Source organism: Hypanus sabinus, chromosome 1, assembly GCF_030144855.1.
Source record: "Hypanus sabinus isolate sHypSab1 chromosome 1, sHypSab1.hap1, whole genome shotgun sequence".
In the NCBI taxonomy this organism is placed as follows: Eukaryota; Metazoa; Chordata; class Chondrichthyes; order Myliobatiformes; family Dasyatidae; genus Hypanus; species Hypanus sabinus.
The window spans coordinates 151706458-151724697 of record NC_082706.1 but is presented as its reverse complement, the minus strand read 5'-3'; the positions used below and the strand labels follow the sequence as shown (position 1 = coordinate 151724697).

Genomic DNA, 18240 nt, shown 5'->3' with positions numbered 1-18240 from the left:
GAATTTTGACAGTTCTTTATTAATCCAGACCTCTGTGTTTCTTGGCCAACTGACCAAGATTTCTTAGACAACACCTTCCAAACCTGACTTCACTAGCTAGAAAGACCAGGGCAGTAAACACATGAATACTACACCTGGAAGTTGCCCTACAAGCTGCACATCATCCTGACTTGGAAATATATCACCATTCTTCACCAATGCTGTGTCAGAATCCTGGAGCTCCCTCACTAACAGCAAACACACACCTCACAGACTGCAGTGATTAAAGGCTGCTCATCAACTCAAGGGCAATTGGAGATTGGCATTTACAGTAAAAGCTGACTCAGCCTGCAAAGCTCATATCCCTTGAATGAATAAAAGTAGTAATTTAACCACTGCACTACCAAGGTAAAAGAAGACAAAGAAGAGAACTTCAACAGGATTGTCAGTAGATAGGTGCTTTATCAGATAGATAGGTGTTCAGTCATCATTTCGTGTCCGATGCCTGAGCTTTGGGCAATGTTAATATTCTTTCTCTTCTGTCTCTATTCACTGAGATCATAAAATGTAGTAACTTCACTTCCCTTTTTCCTGACCTCAACCTCTGACTGAAATTGATTATCTTTATAGATAAAGGAATTGAACCTGGGTTCAGTTAGTTTGTGTTCCTCGCTACCATGCTATATTACAAGGACTACTTGTAATTAGGAATATAACTGAAGTAAGTTAACTAAACATATATAACTAAATTGATCAGTCCTGATGAAGGGTCTCAGCCTGAAATGTCAACTGTTTACTCTTTTTCAAAGATGCTGCCAGTTCCTCTGGCATTTTGTGTGAGCTAAGTTTATCATATTGGTCAATCGGGAGTCTTCTTCTGAGTACTTGCTTAGGATGGATTTTTATACACTTGGGTTACTCATTGTAAACACCAGTTTGGCCTGCTTCTATTCTGGTTAACTTCATACGACATTGTAACACATTCCACTGTAATTAGATAAATACATAATTACTGCATATATACAAGTGCTGAAGTGCTTTTCAAAGCAAATTTATTTTTTCATACATTTCTTTTCACGTTTTTTGTTCACAGATGCGCATTTTCTGAGATTCAAGTGCTCTGTCCAATCAAAATTGTTTTTACAAATTCAGATGTAACTTGTTAGTTTGTACATTAAATATAAATACACAAATTTTCACAAGCAAGAATCAAAATAAAATGACACTTAGGGATGATAATCTTTAAACTTTCTGAAGTTTTCCTTTAATCAAGCGACTTTGACAGGAGACATTTTCTGCAAGATACTGTAATTTGTTGAGTAATTCATGAAAAGCCATGTGGGTTATAAGAACCCACAAAGGGAAGCATTTATTATATCCTCTTGCTGAATACAGGATTCGTTCTATGCACATTAGTTCAATTAGAAAGTACATCTATTATTAACTTCACAATTGCAAAGACCATCTCAGCTTGCAGTGCACACACAAGGTAAATGGAAAACAAATGTTTGTCTTTAGAACGCAGCATAGTGCATCATTGTGTGCATCATTAACTATAATGAATATAAACCAAACCATTTACGTTTTGTGGTCAGCAGGCATAAAAGACATTTCCTGCACTGAAAACATTGTTTAGTTTATTTTTCTGAGCTAATAACTGCATGAGTATTGCTTCAATGGCTTGTTGCTTCTGTTGTTATATCCCTGTGCCTCTGCAGACTGTTCTCAGGCAGATGACCTACTTGTTCGCTGCACTGGTTTTCAATGCTACATTATATGTACGTGGCTGCACATTCATCACGTCTGAGGTCTGCTTTCTGGAAAATGACCCGAGGGAAATTAATGTTCCATAGTGAAGAGCATTATTAATTAGGATCAATTATTTGTTTTACTATTCATTGAAGAACATTCAGATGTCAATACCAATTTATTTCAATACACAATGCCTAATGTGCTAGGGTGAAAGAAAGTATTTATATTTAGAGAAGTTTATTAGATAATGGATTTCCCACATTATAAGGCAAGGGTGTTTCATAATTATTCCATAATATTCCAATTTAATCACAACTACTTAGATAAAGAACATACAGTAGCAATTAGGCACGGTTAATGCTGAGGACTGAGCTGATATTTGTCCAGTAATATTTCTTAAATGGAAGTCCCAGGTAATAACCAAATTACTGGAATTTACTGGCATTTCTTTCACAAGGTCCCACGCTTCCAACATTCAAAAACTTAAAAGAATAACCCATTAAATAAACCACAGAGAAGCCTAAACCATCCAACACATCTTATTTGATTGGCCCTCCATCCAAACCACTAAAATGTCACTCCGTCCACCTCCAGTTTTCACTCTGGCTGCTGTGTGTGGCATCTGGAAGATGCACTGGAGCAACTTGCTCAGACTGCACTTCCAAAAATACAACCACAGACACCTACAGAGACATAAGAACTCCATCCCTGTGTTTAAGACTTAAATTTACACATCATCCAGCTTTAGAAATACTTTGTCAAATGTCATTGCTTCAAGGTGAAAATCCTATATAACCATATATAACCATATAACAATCACAGCACGGAAACAGGCCACCTTGGCCCTCCTAGTCCGTGCCGAACCCTTAATCTCACCTTGTCCCACCTACCCGCACTCAGCCCATAACCCTCCACTCCTTTCCTGTCCATATACCTATCCAATTTTACCTTAAATGACACAACTGAACTGGCCTCTACTACTTCTACAGGAAGCTCATTCCACACAGCTATCACTCTTTGAGTAAAGAAATACCCCCTCGTGTTTCCCTTAAACTTCTGCCCCCAACTCTCAAATCATGTCCTCTAGTTTGAATCTCCCCTACTCTCAATGGAAACAGCCTGTTCACGTCAACTCTATCTATCCCTCTCAAAATTTTAAATACCTCGATCAAATCCCCCCTCAACCTTCTACGCTCCAATGAATAGAGACCTAACTTGTTCAAACTTTCTCTGTAACATAATTGCTAAAACCCAGGTAACATCCTAGTAAATCGTCTCTGCACTCTCTCTAATTTATTGATATCTTTCCTATAATTCGGTGACCAGAACTGCACACAATATTCCAAATTTGGCCTTACCAATGCCTTGTACAACTTTAGCATTACATCCCAACTTCTGTACTCAATGCTTTGATTTATAAAGGCCAGCGTTCCAAAAGCCCTCTTCACCATCCTATCTACATGAGACTCCACTTTCAGGGAACTATGCACAGTTATTCCTAGATCTCTCTGTTCCTCTGCATTCCTCAATGCCCTACCATTTACTCTGTATGTTCTATTTGGATTATTCCTGCCAAAATGTAGAACCTCACACTTCTCAGCATTAAACTCCATCTGCCAACGTTCAGCCCATTCTTCTAACCGGCATAAATCTCCCTGCAAGCTTTGAAAATCCACCTCATTATCCACAACACCTCCTACCTTAGTATCATCGGCATACTTACTAATCCAATTTACCACCCCATCATCCAGATCATTTATGTATATTACAAACAACATTGGGCTCAAAACAGATCCCTGAGGCACCCCACTAGTCACCGGTCTCCATCCCGATAAACAATTATCCACCACTACTCTCTGACATCTCCCATCTAGCCACTGTTGAATCCATTTTATTACTCCAGCATTAATACCTAACGACTGAACCTTCTTAACTAACCTTCCATGTGGAACTTTGTCAAAGGCTTTGCTGAAGTCCATATAGACTTCATCCACTGCCTTACCCTCGTCAACATTCCTCGTAACTTCTTCAAAAAATTCAATAAGGTTTGTCAAACATGACCTACCACGCACAAATCCATGCTGGCTACTTCTAATCAGATCCCGTCTATCCAGATAATTATAAATACTATCTCTAAGAATAATTTCCATTAATTTACCCACCACTGATGTCAAACTGACAGGTCTATAATTGCTAGGCTTCCTTCTAGAACCCTTTTTAAACAATGGAACCACATGAGCAATACGCCAATCCTCCGGCACAATCCCCGTTTCTAATGACATATTAAAGATCTCCGTCAGAGCTCCTGCTATTTCTACACAAACTTCCCTCAAGGTCCTGGGGAATATCCTGTCAGGATCCGGAGATTTATCCACTTTTAAATTTCTTAAAAGCGCCAGTACCTCCACCTCTTTAATTGTCATGGGTTCCATAACTTCCTTACTTGTTTCCCACACCTTAGACAATTCAATATCCTTCTCCTTAGTGAATACCGAAGAGAAGAAATCATTCAAAATCTCTCCCATCTCCTTCGGTTCCACACATAGCTGACCACTCTGATTCTCTAAGGGGCCAATTTTATCCCTCACTATCCTCTTGCTTTTAATATAACAGTAGAAACCTTTTGGATTTACTTTCACCTTATTTGCCAAACCAACCTCGTATCTTCTTTTAGCTTTTCTAATCTCTTTCTTAAGATTCCTTTTACATTCTTTATATTCCTCGAGCAATTCCTTTACTCCATGCTGCCTATATCTATTGTAGACACCCCTCTTTTTCTGAACCAAATTTCTAATATCCCTTGAAAACCATGGTGCTCTCAAACCTTTAACCTTTCCTTTCAACCTAACAGGAACATAAAGATTCTGTACCCTCATAATTTCACCCTTAAATGACCTCCATTTCTCTATTACATCCTTCCCATAAAACAACTTGACCCAATCCACTCTCTCTAAATCCCTTCGCATCCCCTCAAAGTTAGCCTTTCTTCAATCAAAAATCTCAACTCTAGGTCCAGTCCTGTCCTTCTCCATAATTATATTGAAGCTAATGCTATTGTGATCACTGGACCCGAAGTGCTCCCCAACACATACATCTGTCAGCTGACCTATCGCATTCCCTAACAGGAGATCCAACATTGCCCCATCTCTAGTCGGTACTTCTATGTATTGTTGCAAAAAACTATCCTGCACACATTTCACAAACTCTAAACCATCCAGCCCTTTTACAGAATGAGCTTCCCAGTCTACGTGTGGAAAATTAAAATCTCCCACAATCACCACCTTGTGTTTACTACAAATATCTGCTATCTCCTTACACATTTGCTCTTCCAACTCACGCGCCCCATTAGGTGGCCTATAATACACTCCTATCAGTGTTACTGCACCTTTCCCGTTCTTCAATTCCACCCAAATGGCCTCCCTAGAGGAGCTCTCTAATCTATCCTTCCAAAGCACCGCCATAAGATTTTCTCGGACAAGCAATGCAACACCTCCTCCTCTGGCCCCTCCTACTCTATCACACCTGAAGCAACTAAATCCAGGAATATTTAGTTGCCAATCACACCCTTCCTGCAACCATGTTTCACTAATAGCTACAACATCATAATTCCAGGTATCAATCCACGCTTTAAGCTCATCCACCTTTCTTACAATGCTCCTAGCATTAAAATAGATACATTTAAGATACTCTCCATCTCCTCCTCTCTTTCCATCCCTAACAATGCATTCAAATTTATTATCCTTTTCTTTCTTCTCCCCTACATCTTTGGGCTGAGCGCATCCCTTCTCCATCACCTGCCTTTCCTCCCTCACACACTGTCTATTTACTTGCTCCACTGGTGAACTAACCTCCTCTCCCATAGTCTCCTCAAATAGTCTCCCGCCCCCCCATCTTACTAGTTTAAAGTCCGCCCTGTAGCCCTAGCAAACCTCCCCGCTAGGATATTGGTCCCCCCATGATTCAAGTGTAACCCGTCCTACTTGAACAGGTCTCTCCTGCCCCAGAAGAGGTCCCAATGATCCAGAAACTTGAATCCCTGCCCCCTGCTCCAATCCCACAGCCACGCATTCATCCTCCACCTAATTCTATTCCTACTCTCACTGTCGCGTGGCACAGGCAGTTATCCCGAGATTACTACCTTTGCGGTCCTTCTTCTTAACTGCCTTCCTAACTCCCTATACTCTTGTTTCAGGACCTCTTCCCCTTTCCTTCCTATGTCATTGGTACCTACATGTACCACGACCTCTGGCTCTTCACCCTCCCACTTCAGGATATCTTGGACGCGATCAGAAACGTCCCGAACCCTGGCACCAGGGAGGCAAATTACCATCCGGGACTCCCGGTCACCTCCACAGAAACGCCTGTCTGAGCCCCTGACTATTGAGTCCCCTATTACTATGGACCTCTTTCTTCTAACCCTACCCTACAGGGCCGTCCTCTGTGCTGGAGGCTCGGCCACTGTCACTCCCACCAGGTAGGCTGTCCCCCCCAACAGTACTCAAACATGAGTACTTATTGTCAAGGGGTACAGCCACTGGGGTACTCTCTAGTACCTGCCTCTTCTCCTTCCTGACTGTAACCCACCTATCTGCCTCCCGTGGTCCCGGAGTGACCAACTGGCTGTAACTCCTCTCTATCACCTCCTCACTCTCCCTGACCAGGCGAAGGTCATCGAGCTGCAGCTCCAGTTCCCTAACTCGGTCCCTCAGGAGCTGCAGTTCGGCGCACCTGGCGCAGATGTGGATGTCCGGGAGGCTCGGAGACTCCAGGATCTCCCACATCCGACACCGAGAACAACAAGCTGCCCTCACACTCATTCCTCCCAAATAACTGAAAATACAAGAACTAAAAGATAAGCCTACTGTGCCCTCTTCCGCCTAAGCCCTCTGAGCCCAAGCCCTACACTCTGCACCCGGCTCACTCCGCTGCCCACAAACGAAGCTGCCCGTTTCTTAAGGCGGCGTTCTTTATATATCTTCCCTCCTTCCCGGGCCTCCTTCACGCGCCTGCGCAGTCCCGCCTCTCAGAGCTCCGATCTGAGAAGCAATTGGACAATTTGAAAATGGCCGCCGCCGCACTTCCTCTCAAGCCTCGCTGTCCTCTTCCAAAAGCTTCCTCTAACACCTTTAAGCTAAAAATTGCTGATATTTATGACTGCCAACACAGAATTGTCCAGTTATATCAGACTGATGAGCACCTTCATTAGGAAATGTTTAAAATGTGGTTAAATGGAGTCTCTAAAACATTATGAGATATAAAAAATTGCTTTTGTAAGAAGTCCTTGGTCCCCCATTTCTAGGCATTCTGCTCCTTAATCCTATCTCCAACTTCCTGTAATATTTCTTTTGATAGTGGGTGGATTGAAGAGTGTTTATGGGAAGTAATAACAAATTATTTATATACAAACTTGATTCCATGTTTGCTTTTGGATATTAGCAGGACCTCAGAATCTGTTGAAGAGACTTATGTGAGCCCAGACAAGCCCATGATCTTGGTTTTGGTTTTAACACAATATCTACTCACATAACCTTCAACAACCAGCTTACATTCACCCAATCATTTGTAGACAGCAATGGTACTTATGCGTGTCCATAATATAGCAGAACATGTGATGTGTTTTAAAGGAGTATTTTCCATCAAAAGTTGATATTGTGATGCATAAGAGGATAATATGCCAAATGGCCAGAAGCTTGGTAAAAGAACTTACATCCATTGAGATAACTATTCAAGTGTCCTATCATTTCACTGGTGTGTCCTATCCACTGCTTGCCTTTCCTTCACACCCTACAACATAGATTCAAGCTGAATGACATAGAGGTCAATGGGAGAGTGCGATGGAGAATTAAAGTGATAGACCTTGCAGACTAAGTGCAGGTATTCTGCAGTGCCGCCACCAAATTTGTGGTTGGCTTCTCCAGGAGAAACTCTGTCATTAATATAAAATACTGAAAGAATTGCAAGTGAATTCTTCAGATGCTACAAGATTGTTTAACTGACTGAATGGTGAGAAGGGAAGTGGTAAAAGGTTAATTGTTGTGGCTGAATAAAATTATTCCTTGGTACATTTCAAAAATATTTTGAGATGAATTACTTAAAGTTTGAGAAAGTGGCTTGATTGAAATTGTGCTGAAGTTAAAGCTAAGGTATTTTGTTTAGTAAAAATATAATGACAAGAAATGGTGGAAATACTCATTAGGCCAATCAGCATCTGTGAAGATATTGCTAGATTGAGGCCCCTCCATTGGTCGGGGTCAACCATGAATGTTGCATCCCAGCTGTCTACATGATACACAAGCCAGTGCAGTACAATATGTTGCCAATGAAGCAGGCTCCCCTTCTCCATGCAGCTGATTAATCGAAAGGAACAGCAGAGACCGATACAGTTTGGCACCAGCAGCATCACAACAGTTGCCAGTCAGCATTGAACTCAGTGTAACTGCAGTTGCCTTAGGGACTCGAGCTCTGGATGTTTCCTCAGTGTTTACTCTGAAGCCTTCCCCATGAGTGGCTGTAGCCACAAGGCAATGTTAGTTTGACATCAGTGTTTTCCTTCTCCTAGATGAGCTGAAGATTTGCCAGCCACAGCTAATGAGCCCCATCCGCCTGAAGTGACTGGTTTAAAGACACCAGTGACCTGCCTTTGCCCCTTCTCCTATCAGTAGCTAAACAGTATGTGAAGCCTAGGACTTGGTTGTCAGATGCTATTTGAGATACACGCCATTGGTAGTATTTAATAGGTAGTGGGAGCTATCCCCATTACCAACCCCAGTTATAATCACCTTAAGGAACAACTTTAACTCCATTATGAAACAGCTAAGGAGGAAGAGAGAAAAGTGGAAGAAAAAGCAAGAAGTTTAAAGAAACAAAGTTTATCTTTGAGATCTTGAGATCAAGGGCATGACTCCATGAAGAGGATGTGGAGGTGGTTTTAACTGAGAGACAAAAAAAAAAGATTTCAGTTCCCCAGCAGTCTGGGTAAACAACTGGGCATTAAGCCTATGGAGATCTTTAGTATCTCCATTATAAACGTCACACGGCCTACCTCACATTTCAGGAACATCTGTTGAACATCACTTACTATGTTCGGTGCACCTGGTGTGACCTCCTGTACATCGATGAGACCAACTTAGATTGGGAGACCGCTTTGCTGAACATCTATGCTCCGTCCATCAGAACAAGCAGGATCTCCCAGTGACCACCCATTTTAATTCCACGTCCCATTCCCATTCCAATATGTCCATCCAAGGCCTCCTCCACTGTCTTGATGAGGCCACACTCAGGTTGGAGGAACAAAACCTTGTATTCTGTTAGTGTAGCCTCCAACCTGATGGCATGGACGTCAATATCTCAAACTTCTGGTAATGCCCCCCAACACCCCTACTACGTTTTCCATCCCCTTTCCCCTCTCTCACCTTATCCCCTTGCCCAAAACATCAGCTGTACTTTTTCCATCGATGCTGCTGGGCCTGCAGAATTCCTCCATCAATTTGTGTGTGTTGCTTGGATTTCCAGCATCTGCAGATTTTCTTTTTTTTCCTGTTGAAGAGGAATTTGCAGAAATTTGTAAATGGATGGATCAGCTATTTTTTCTGGAACTCTGGAGTTTACAACTTCGGCAGAATTTCACCCTTCTCTTATCTTTTTATATTTGTACAATGCAACACTAAATTACTGTTCATTCCTCTTTATTCAAAGGTTTTAATATCAAATTATTTTAATTGAATTATTTTTCAAGTAAATAGAAATTCCATTGCTTCAGCCTTTAACCCATTAATATAAAATTACTAATTAGAACTTGCATTCAGCAAAGAAATTTGTGTCTAGTGTAAGCTGTGTCATGTGATTGAATTATGTTCCTCTGTTCTATCCTGGTTTGGGATCTGATAAAATTATTTCAATTTATTTAATTTTCTGGAATCAAATAATAACAACGTTCCTCACAAATCAAGAACCCTTTTTATTTTAGTGTTCTCATGAGCTTTTCCGTACAGCAGTGCATTCATACTTTATATTTCAGCTCATGAACCTTTTACTCATGAACTCCCAATTCTTTGTCCCTGGTCACCCACCCACCACATTCACAAAGCTGAATTTATTAAAGTCATTCCTCTTTATTTTGTTATAAAATATAACCTACAACAGGCAGTATTTTTACATGATTATGAGGTACCAAGAAAAAAAATGTAACACCCAAGATTAGAAGAGGGCATTGGCATACTCTGGGCTTTGGCAGCAATTCATAAATTTCCAAGGATTAATTTAAGAATGAGATGAAGTGCAAAATTAAGTTAAGAGAAGTTGCTGATGCATTTCTTTATTTTGACAATGTCAGTCATTTGAGAGCTTTTTAATTGACACTGTTGTACAAACTCATTAAAATAGAATTCTTAGCTTGCTCCACACCCTGGATTAGAACACTAATAACTTAGAGACCGATACTTTAAAGTTCAATGTAAAATTTATTATCAGAGTACATACATGTCACCACATATAACCTTGCGATTCTTTTTCGGTGGGCATACTTAGAAAATCTATAGAACAATAACTGTAAACATCAGAAACTGTAAACTGAAAACAAACTGCAAATACAGATATAAATAATAGCAATAAATAATGAACATAAAATAACAATATAACAGTCCTTAAGTGAGTCCTTAACAGTCCTATCCCCTTTGGTTCAAGAATCTGATGTTTGAGAAGTAGTAACTGTTCTTGAACCTGGTGGTGCGGGTCCTGAGGCACCTGTACCTTCTACCTGATGGCAGCAGCGAGAAAAGAGCATGGTCTGAGTGGTGAGGATCTTTGATGATGGATGCTGCTTTTCTGCGGCAACATTTCATGTAGATGTGTTCAATGATTGGGAGGGATTTACCTGTGATGTACTGGGCCAAATCCACTGCCTTTTTAGGATTTTATGCTCAGAGGCATTGGTATTCCTATATCAGGCCATAATGCAGCCAGTCAGCACACTTTCCACCATAGATCTATAGAAGTTTGCCAAGGTTTTTGACGGCATGCCGGAACATCCACAGGCTCCTGAGGAATTAGATATGTTGTTGTGCTTTCTTTGCAATAATATTTATATGATGGGTCCAGGACAGGTCTTCTGAGATAGTGACACACAGGGATTTAAAGTTACTGACCCTCCACCTCTGATCCTCCAATGCTTACTGGCTCATGGACCTCTGGTTTCCCTTTCCTGAAGTCTACAATCAGTTCCTTGGTCTTATTGACATTGAATGGGAGGTTGTTGCTATGACACCATTCAGCCAAGTTTTCAATCTCCTCCTGTATGCTGATTCATCACCCTCTTTAATACAGCTCACAGCAGTGGTGTTGACAACAAACCTGTATATGATGATGGAGCTGTACTTAACCACACAGTCCTGGTGTAAAGAGAGTAGAGCGGGAGGCTAAGTACACATCCCTGCAGTGCTCTTATGCTCGTGGAGATATTTTTGCCAAACTGAACAGACTGGGGTCCACAAGTGAGGAAATTCAAGAACCAATTGCACGAGGAGGCATTGGGAGTTTACTAATAAAGTTTTGAGGGGATGATAGTGTTAAATGCTGAACTGTAATTGATAAAGGGCATCCTAATGTATGCATCTCTGCTGTCCAGATGTTCCAGGGTTGTGTGAAGAGCCAATGAGATATCATCTGCTGTACAGCTGTTGGTGTGGTAGGCAAATTGGAATAGATCCATGTCACCATTCTGACAGGAGCTGATATGCTTCAACACCAGCCTCTCAAAACACTTCATCACTGTGCATGAAAATGCCACTGGTGATAGTCATTTAGACAAGTTTCAATGCACTTCTTGAGCACTGGTGCGACTGAAGCCTGCATGAAGTAGGTGGCACCACACACTGCCAGACAAAAGGTTGAAGATATCTGTGGCTACACCAGACAGTACTCTGTCCAGACCGGATGCTTTCTTTGGATTCACTCTTTTGAAGGCAGCCAGCACATTGTCAATGTCGATGATTCTTATCAATGTTCACAGCAAGGATATAAGGTACACAGCTAGATCAAGAAAAAGGAAGTCAAAAACTAAAAATGAATAAATAAAATTATCTCAAAAATACTTCCTATTTTGCTTTATTCTTCAAAGGCAAAAGAAGACCTAATGCTCTGTTTGCAAATCAGTCAACCTTACGGTTTTAAATTTGAGATCATAAATACAACATTTTTATTTATAGGACTAATACACATTGGGAGTCTTTATTTCTAGTTTTTCACCCCATTTTCATTGAGCAAGCACCACTGCAGTAATTTTGGTACTGATATATAATTTGAAAAAAAAAATTCTTTGGAGACAATTCTTGGTTTTTAAACCATGAATGTCAGATGTAACAATAGCAAGTACTAATAACCTTATTGATATCATCTGGTCATTTCTGTACCTACAATGTAGAGTTTAAATCTTGCATATTCAATGAAAAATAACTCCTTTAATTATATTTATAAATTATAATCTCACTGCATTTACCTGGCATAGCACACTTAATGCTGTGAGAATTGTATGTCTCTCAACGCTTTCACAACCTTTATACAGAATTGTGTGCCATGTTATATAGACACTGAGAGATTTTGCTCTCCACATAAACAGAGAAGATTTCACAGAATGATTTGCAAACCCACATAAAACAGCTCTGATGTGAAATGGAGTGTGTAAGATCACTGAGCTGGTGCAGGAAATGAACATTACAATAACCTTCACTGGCTCTACAAGGGCATGAGTAATGGTGCGTGATGCCATATTGATCCTGAGATAGACCCAGTTTTTTTACTAAACTATATGTCAGTGGTAACTGCAACAATTAATTGATATTTTGCTGAGACATTTCCATTCAGTTTTATAGTTCTAATTGTGTTTTACTTCTTGTAAAAATTTCATATAATTTATGTTTTTCTTGTGGGTACTTTTATGATTCTATGTGCCTGTGAAGCAGCTGCAGGTACATTTTACACTGCACCTGTGCTTACAGCAATAAACTCGACTTTGATTCATTTATAGAGCATCATGACATGAAATGGCTCCTTTTATTTACCGAGTTATCCCACACACTAATTCTGTAACTAATGTAATTAGTTGCAAGAAAAGTCCATTAAAATCAGGTACTGGATTCTATGAGAGGGTCTCAGATTTTCTTGACATACGTTGGAGGTGGATGTCAAACTCGTGTATTAAACCAGTGTTGTATTTTGCTACAATGCAAATGAAATCAAAGCAGTTTCCATAATAAGTCTTCAATCACCCTGCAGTAAAGCTTGTTTTTAATTAGTAAATTTGGATCTTTGCTGCTTTTGTTAGCCACCAGTTGATGAGAGCAAAATTGAGCTCTGTAACATCTGTTGAGAATTCCAGCAAAGGCGATGTTCGCAAGCTTGTTAAAGCGCTCATGCATCAATCATTAAGAACATCTAGAGTTGGCACATCATGATGTCAATCAGCATTGAAACTTGAGATCACGCCTGTGCAGTTTATGCCTTCTCATTATCTTACTCAGATCATCATCACAATTTTAACAGTGTGACAGACCATTTAAAGGGATTGCAAACTGTTTACAAAGTTTCCTACTGGATTATTTTCCAATCATACATGGTTTGGGTGTATTCCATAGAGAGTTAGGGAGTCATAGAGTTTCACAGCATGGAAACAAACCACTGGCCCAACTCATCCATGACAACCAAGCTAATCCCATTTGCCTGCATTCACCACTAAACCTCTAAACCTTTCCAATCCTTGTACTTGTCCAAATGTCTTATAAACGTCAACATTGTACCTGCCTCTTTCACTTCCCCCGGCAACCTGTTCTATATACGCACCATCCTCAGGTCCATTTTAAATATTTCCCCTTACCTTAAACCTATACTCTCTAGTTTTGGACCCGTCTTTCCTGGGGAAGAGCCTGGGACCATTCATTAAAGCACTAAAGCACTGAGACAGCCTCTTCGGGGCATCTAGTCCTTGTCAAACTATTTTCCTGGCCAGTTATATTAACCCACCATTGCACTCCATACTCCTCCCATCCAAATTTGACTGAACTCTGGAAATCGAATCCACCAGTCGTGCTGCAGGCTGGGATGAGAGGAAACAGCCTGTTCTGACTGCAATTCTCAGATGTTGGCTGCATCCAGTTTGTGCTGCAGTGGATGCTGAATCAGCATTGTTTCTGATGCAGTCCCATGCTGGCCTGGTGCGTGCATCGATGGAGGTGACCTATTCATCCATCCTGGAAAGGATGAGCTCCGATCATTTCATCCAGTGGGTATCAAGCTTCTCTGTGTCCTGACCAGTGCGGCCAGAACATCAATCCACCTTCTTATGTCATCAGTCCAGTTAATTTCTCACTGTGTTTTTTGCAGACAAGTGCCTGTGCAGGATGGAAATGTTGAATACCAAAGGGCTTGATTTAAGTAGAAGGGGGGTAGCTAATAGAGATTTACGAGGTTAAAATTTGTTTTTTTACACTAAGTGGAAAATGCTACCATGGGAAGTTTTTGAAGCAAATACAATAGCAATACTTAAGAGGCATCTAGACAGGTGCATGGACAGGAAAATGAGGGAGATAGACCCTGTGCAGACAGATGTGCAGTTTAAATTGTCATTATGATCAGTGCAGACGTCATGGGTTGAGATACATGTTGCTATGGTGATAGTTCAATGTTCTACGTGCAGCCTTGGTCTCTAATACTTTTTGCTGCAGGACTGATTTTCAGAACTCTAAAAAACAAAAATGTTGGAAAACTGCCATAAAAACAGAAGATTCCAGATAAATTCTGCAGGCAAGGCACAATCTGTGGGAATAGAAAGTGTTAATGCACCAGGTCCAAGATCCTTCCTCAGAACAGGAGAAAGCAACTTAGTATTCAATTGGAGAGAAAGTCAGAGAGAGTTGGGTGATGGACTGAGACCAAATGGTTTACTGTGACAGAAGAAGAATATGTTTCTTTAAATGTATTATGTTCTGCTAATAAGAGCGTTATAAGACCATAACATATAGGAGCAGTATTAGGCCATTTGGCCCATCAAGTCTGTTCTGCCATTTCATCATGGCCAATCCAATTTTCAGCCCCAATCTCCTGTCTTCTCCCCAAATCCCTTCATTCCCTAACCAATTAAAAATTCATCAACCTCTGCCTTCAATATACATGGAGACTTGACCTCCACAGCTCCCTGGGGCAACAAATTCCACAGATTCACCACCCTCTGGCTAAAGAAATTCCTCCTTATCTCCACTCTAAAAGGGTGCCCCTCTATTCTGAGGCTGTGTCTACTGGTCTTAGACTCTCCCACCATTAGTAATTGACCTTATTAATCTTTTAACCATACTTAAACAACTGCAATCTTGGTCTCACTCTATCAGAGAAGTTATTTTTTCCCTATCAAGTTCATACACTTACTTAAAACTAATATGTTTCTTTCATTTTCCAGTCTTGCTGAAGGGTTTCTCCTTCCACAGATGCTGCCTAACCCATTGTTTGAATAGTTTTGCCGTTTCTTGACTTTAGTACCACCTTCAATGCTGTCTGCATTTTAAGAACTGTTTCATGTGATCATCTCCAAGATAAAGTTGAAAGAGGGAGTAAGATTCAAATTAAGTATTTGAGTGAAATCCTGCTGGCTAAGTTTGTGAGCTGTTTCATAAATAAAATACCTCTAATAGTTTAAATGACTGCCTATGTTCAGCATTTTAGAGAGTTAATCAGGGATTACTGAGGCCCCTACCTTTGGTATAACAGAGTATTGTTAACCTGCAATGGAAGAGAAGAGGACTAGCTGTATAAAGTCAACCCTGGTTCATGCCAAGGTGACAATCTGACCAAGTGAACCAATATCCACCTATTATCACTTCCCATTATTATGACTTCACTTCATGACTTTTCTGAGACCCAATGGAACACTGAAACACTCTGGTGGTGTCAATGGCATTGAACTTCACAACCCTACTACAAATCCAGCAGTATAGGCCAAAATATCAGGAATTTTGGCAGGTAGCAACTGAGGTATCTCTATTGTCATTAATTACCTCAATCAAAAGGCTTTCCTGGATTAGCACCAGAGGAGATAACAGGCAGACCCTGGCACTTACACCATGTCTGACAGCACAAGGGATTTATTATTGACATTCTATTTGCAGTGTGGCTCAGTTCCTACATTTTATACCAGCGGCCAAGTCCTTATTATTTTGAATTTTGTTTCTCTGAAAAAAAAGTACTGTCTTTAATTCACAAAATGGTGTCCAAATCTGTTGTATCAAAAACACAAGAGATTCAGCAGATGATGGAAATCCAACATTTTGTGTGTTTATTCAGTTCTGTCAACTGATTAAGATTCTTAAACACCGGGGACTAAACCAGTTTTGAAAATAAGAATTATTCCATCACATTAAGGAATAGGTAATAAGAAGATCGAAGGTTGTTCATAAGCTACAGTGACTGGTAATTTACGTCACGTTTTATATCCTTAAGTGCCTGCCTTATCTTATAATGAATAACTTTTGCTGATAATATTTAATTTTTTACAAATAATAAAGCCATGTTGTGGAAATAACAAAAGTCAGCATACACATCCTGGAATAATCATTTGTGAAAAAAAAAGATTCCTGCCCTATTCTGTGCTGAATTTTGATTTGAACCCCTCTTCAAGTAGATAGGCATGTAATACACAAAATTTTCAATCTGCTCTTAAAATGGAGCATCTATGTAGAAATGACTCCTTCCTTTGGAATCTAAGACATGTTATAATTGTTTTACTGTGTCTAATTAGGATGCAAGTAACTTTGGCAAGGTGTCATTTATTACCTGTTGCTTTTTCCCTGTGGGTTTTAATACTCAGTTGCATACATGTGGGGCTGGAGAGACATCAGTGAACTGGTTGAGGATGCTTAACTAAATATCATGTTCACAAATTACTGGGTTATTGAGGTTACTTTGACACCTCGCAGCAGCATTTTAGCATTATAACCTCTGGGTTGCTTATCCAGTTCTGCAGATCTGGTCGGGTCACCTTACCCTGGGAGTTATTTTTTCCTGCTGAGTATTTTCTTTCATCTCTGGCTATTACACATAACACTGAGGTCAATATCCAAAGACTAACCGGAGGTTAACTCATTCTATGAAACCTGCGGTATAAGTAAAACATAGACAACATCAATTTTATATTCCCTTTCTTCCATTAATGTCCCTGTCTTCCACTATATGAGCCTTTTTTATTTCATTACCTGTTATAATTTATTGTCTCCTTTGCTTGTCTACGCCTTTATTCAATGCAATGAGTAGAAATTCCACAGTGCCCAAAAGAATGTAGTGAAGTAAATAAGTAAATGAATTACCCAGCAGGAAAAAAATCGGTCCACATATGAAGTACAAGGCATGGGGTTTGAGTGGGGCCATTAAAAGAGGACAAAGCCGTGAGTTGTTGTTCCAGTTTACTGGGAATCAGGAATCGATATTATCAGACATCAGCAGTGAAGGGAGAAGGTGGGGAGGGGGGTGGGTTGGTGAGTGAGGAACTGGGGTCTCAGACCTAACCTCCCAAGGAAATTACAGGAAAAAAACCTACCTACGAGTCAATGAAAGGCTTGTATTCCATGGCAACAGGCTAAGTAAGATCTTAACTCTCCAATGAAAGCATACGTCGGTGTGGGTGGTCCATGTTCCTGTTAGATATTAAGTGTGCAAAGAAATGACTTACTATTTGGCCCATCAGGTGATATCACCTCACATCAAGCTATTCACTCCGTATTTCCCTATAGTCTCACAAGTTACTCTCTCTCACGTGCCCATCAATTGTCATTTACTTCATACTCTCATTTACCTTTTCCAAGGGGTAATTCACAACAGCCAATTAACCCACCAGCACATCCTTGGAAGATGGGAGGCAACCTGGGATTCACCAGAAATTCAGCAGTCATGGGGAAAAGATGCGCACTCTGTGCAGAGGCACCTTGGCTCAGGGATGAACATAGGCCACTCAAGCTTTCAGACAGCTATGCATTATGCCACCTTAAATTTTACATAATTGCTACCAAAGCTTGTAATTCAAAAGCAAAATATTGCATATGGGAAGAATCTGATTTTTTTTTTAAATTGAAAAAAATTACTCTGCATGTCATACAGCACCGGGGAGAGAAACATTGTTTCAGGAAAATAAACAGAAGTTCTGACCAGATTTTCTGATTTATTTTTGTTAAAATGTGTTGTGTGTTGTTTTGTGTCCTTGCTCATGCTGGATAATCTACATGTTTACCTGAACCATATAATTGGAGCACCCATATACAATTTGGCATTGCATGCAGTCATAGGCCCTTATAATCTTCTATTTTCCTCAGTACAGCATCCAAAATATGCATTAGAATTCCCCTCAAGTTAGTATTTCCTCTCACACTTCAGTCAGCTCTGTTCTTCTCAGGATTGTTGTTGGAAATTATAGTTATGTATTATTTTTCACTCCAAAAGCAGTTTCTTAACATCAAAAGCAAGAACAAGAAGGAGTAAATA

The 18240-nt window shown here is 40.2% G+C and overlaps 1 long non-coding RNA gene across 1 annotated transcript; it reads right to left on the bottom strand.

The window, feature by feature from the left end:
- Positions 1-1075: 1075 nt before the first annotated feature.
- LOC132380964 (uncharacterized) lies at positions 1076-17330 on the bottom strand. The gene is made up of 3 exons (XR_009507893.1): positions 17303-17330; positions 9144-9267; positions 1076-1796 (listed from the first exon to the last, which is right to left on the bottom strand). It is a non-coding gene; the product is annotated as an uncharacterized LOC132380964 (long non-coding RNA).
- Between the last annotated feature and the right edge of the window lie 910 nt (positions 17331-18240).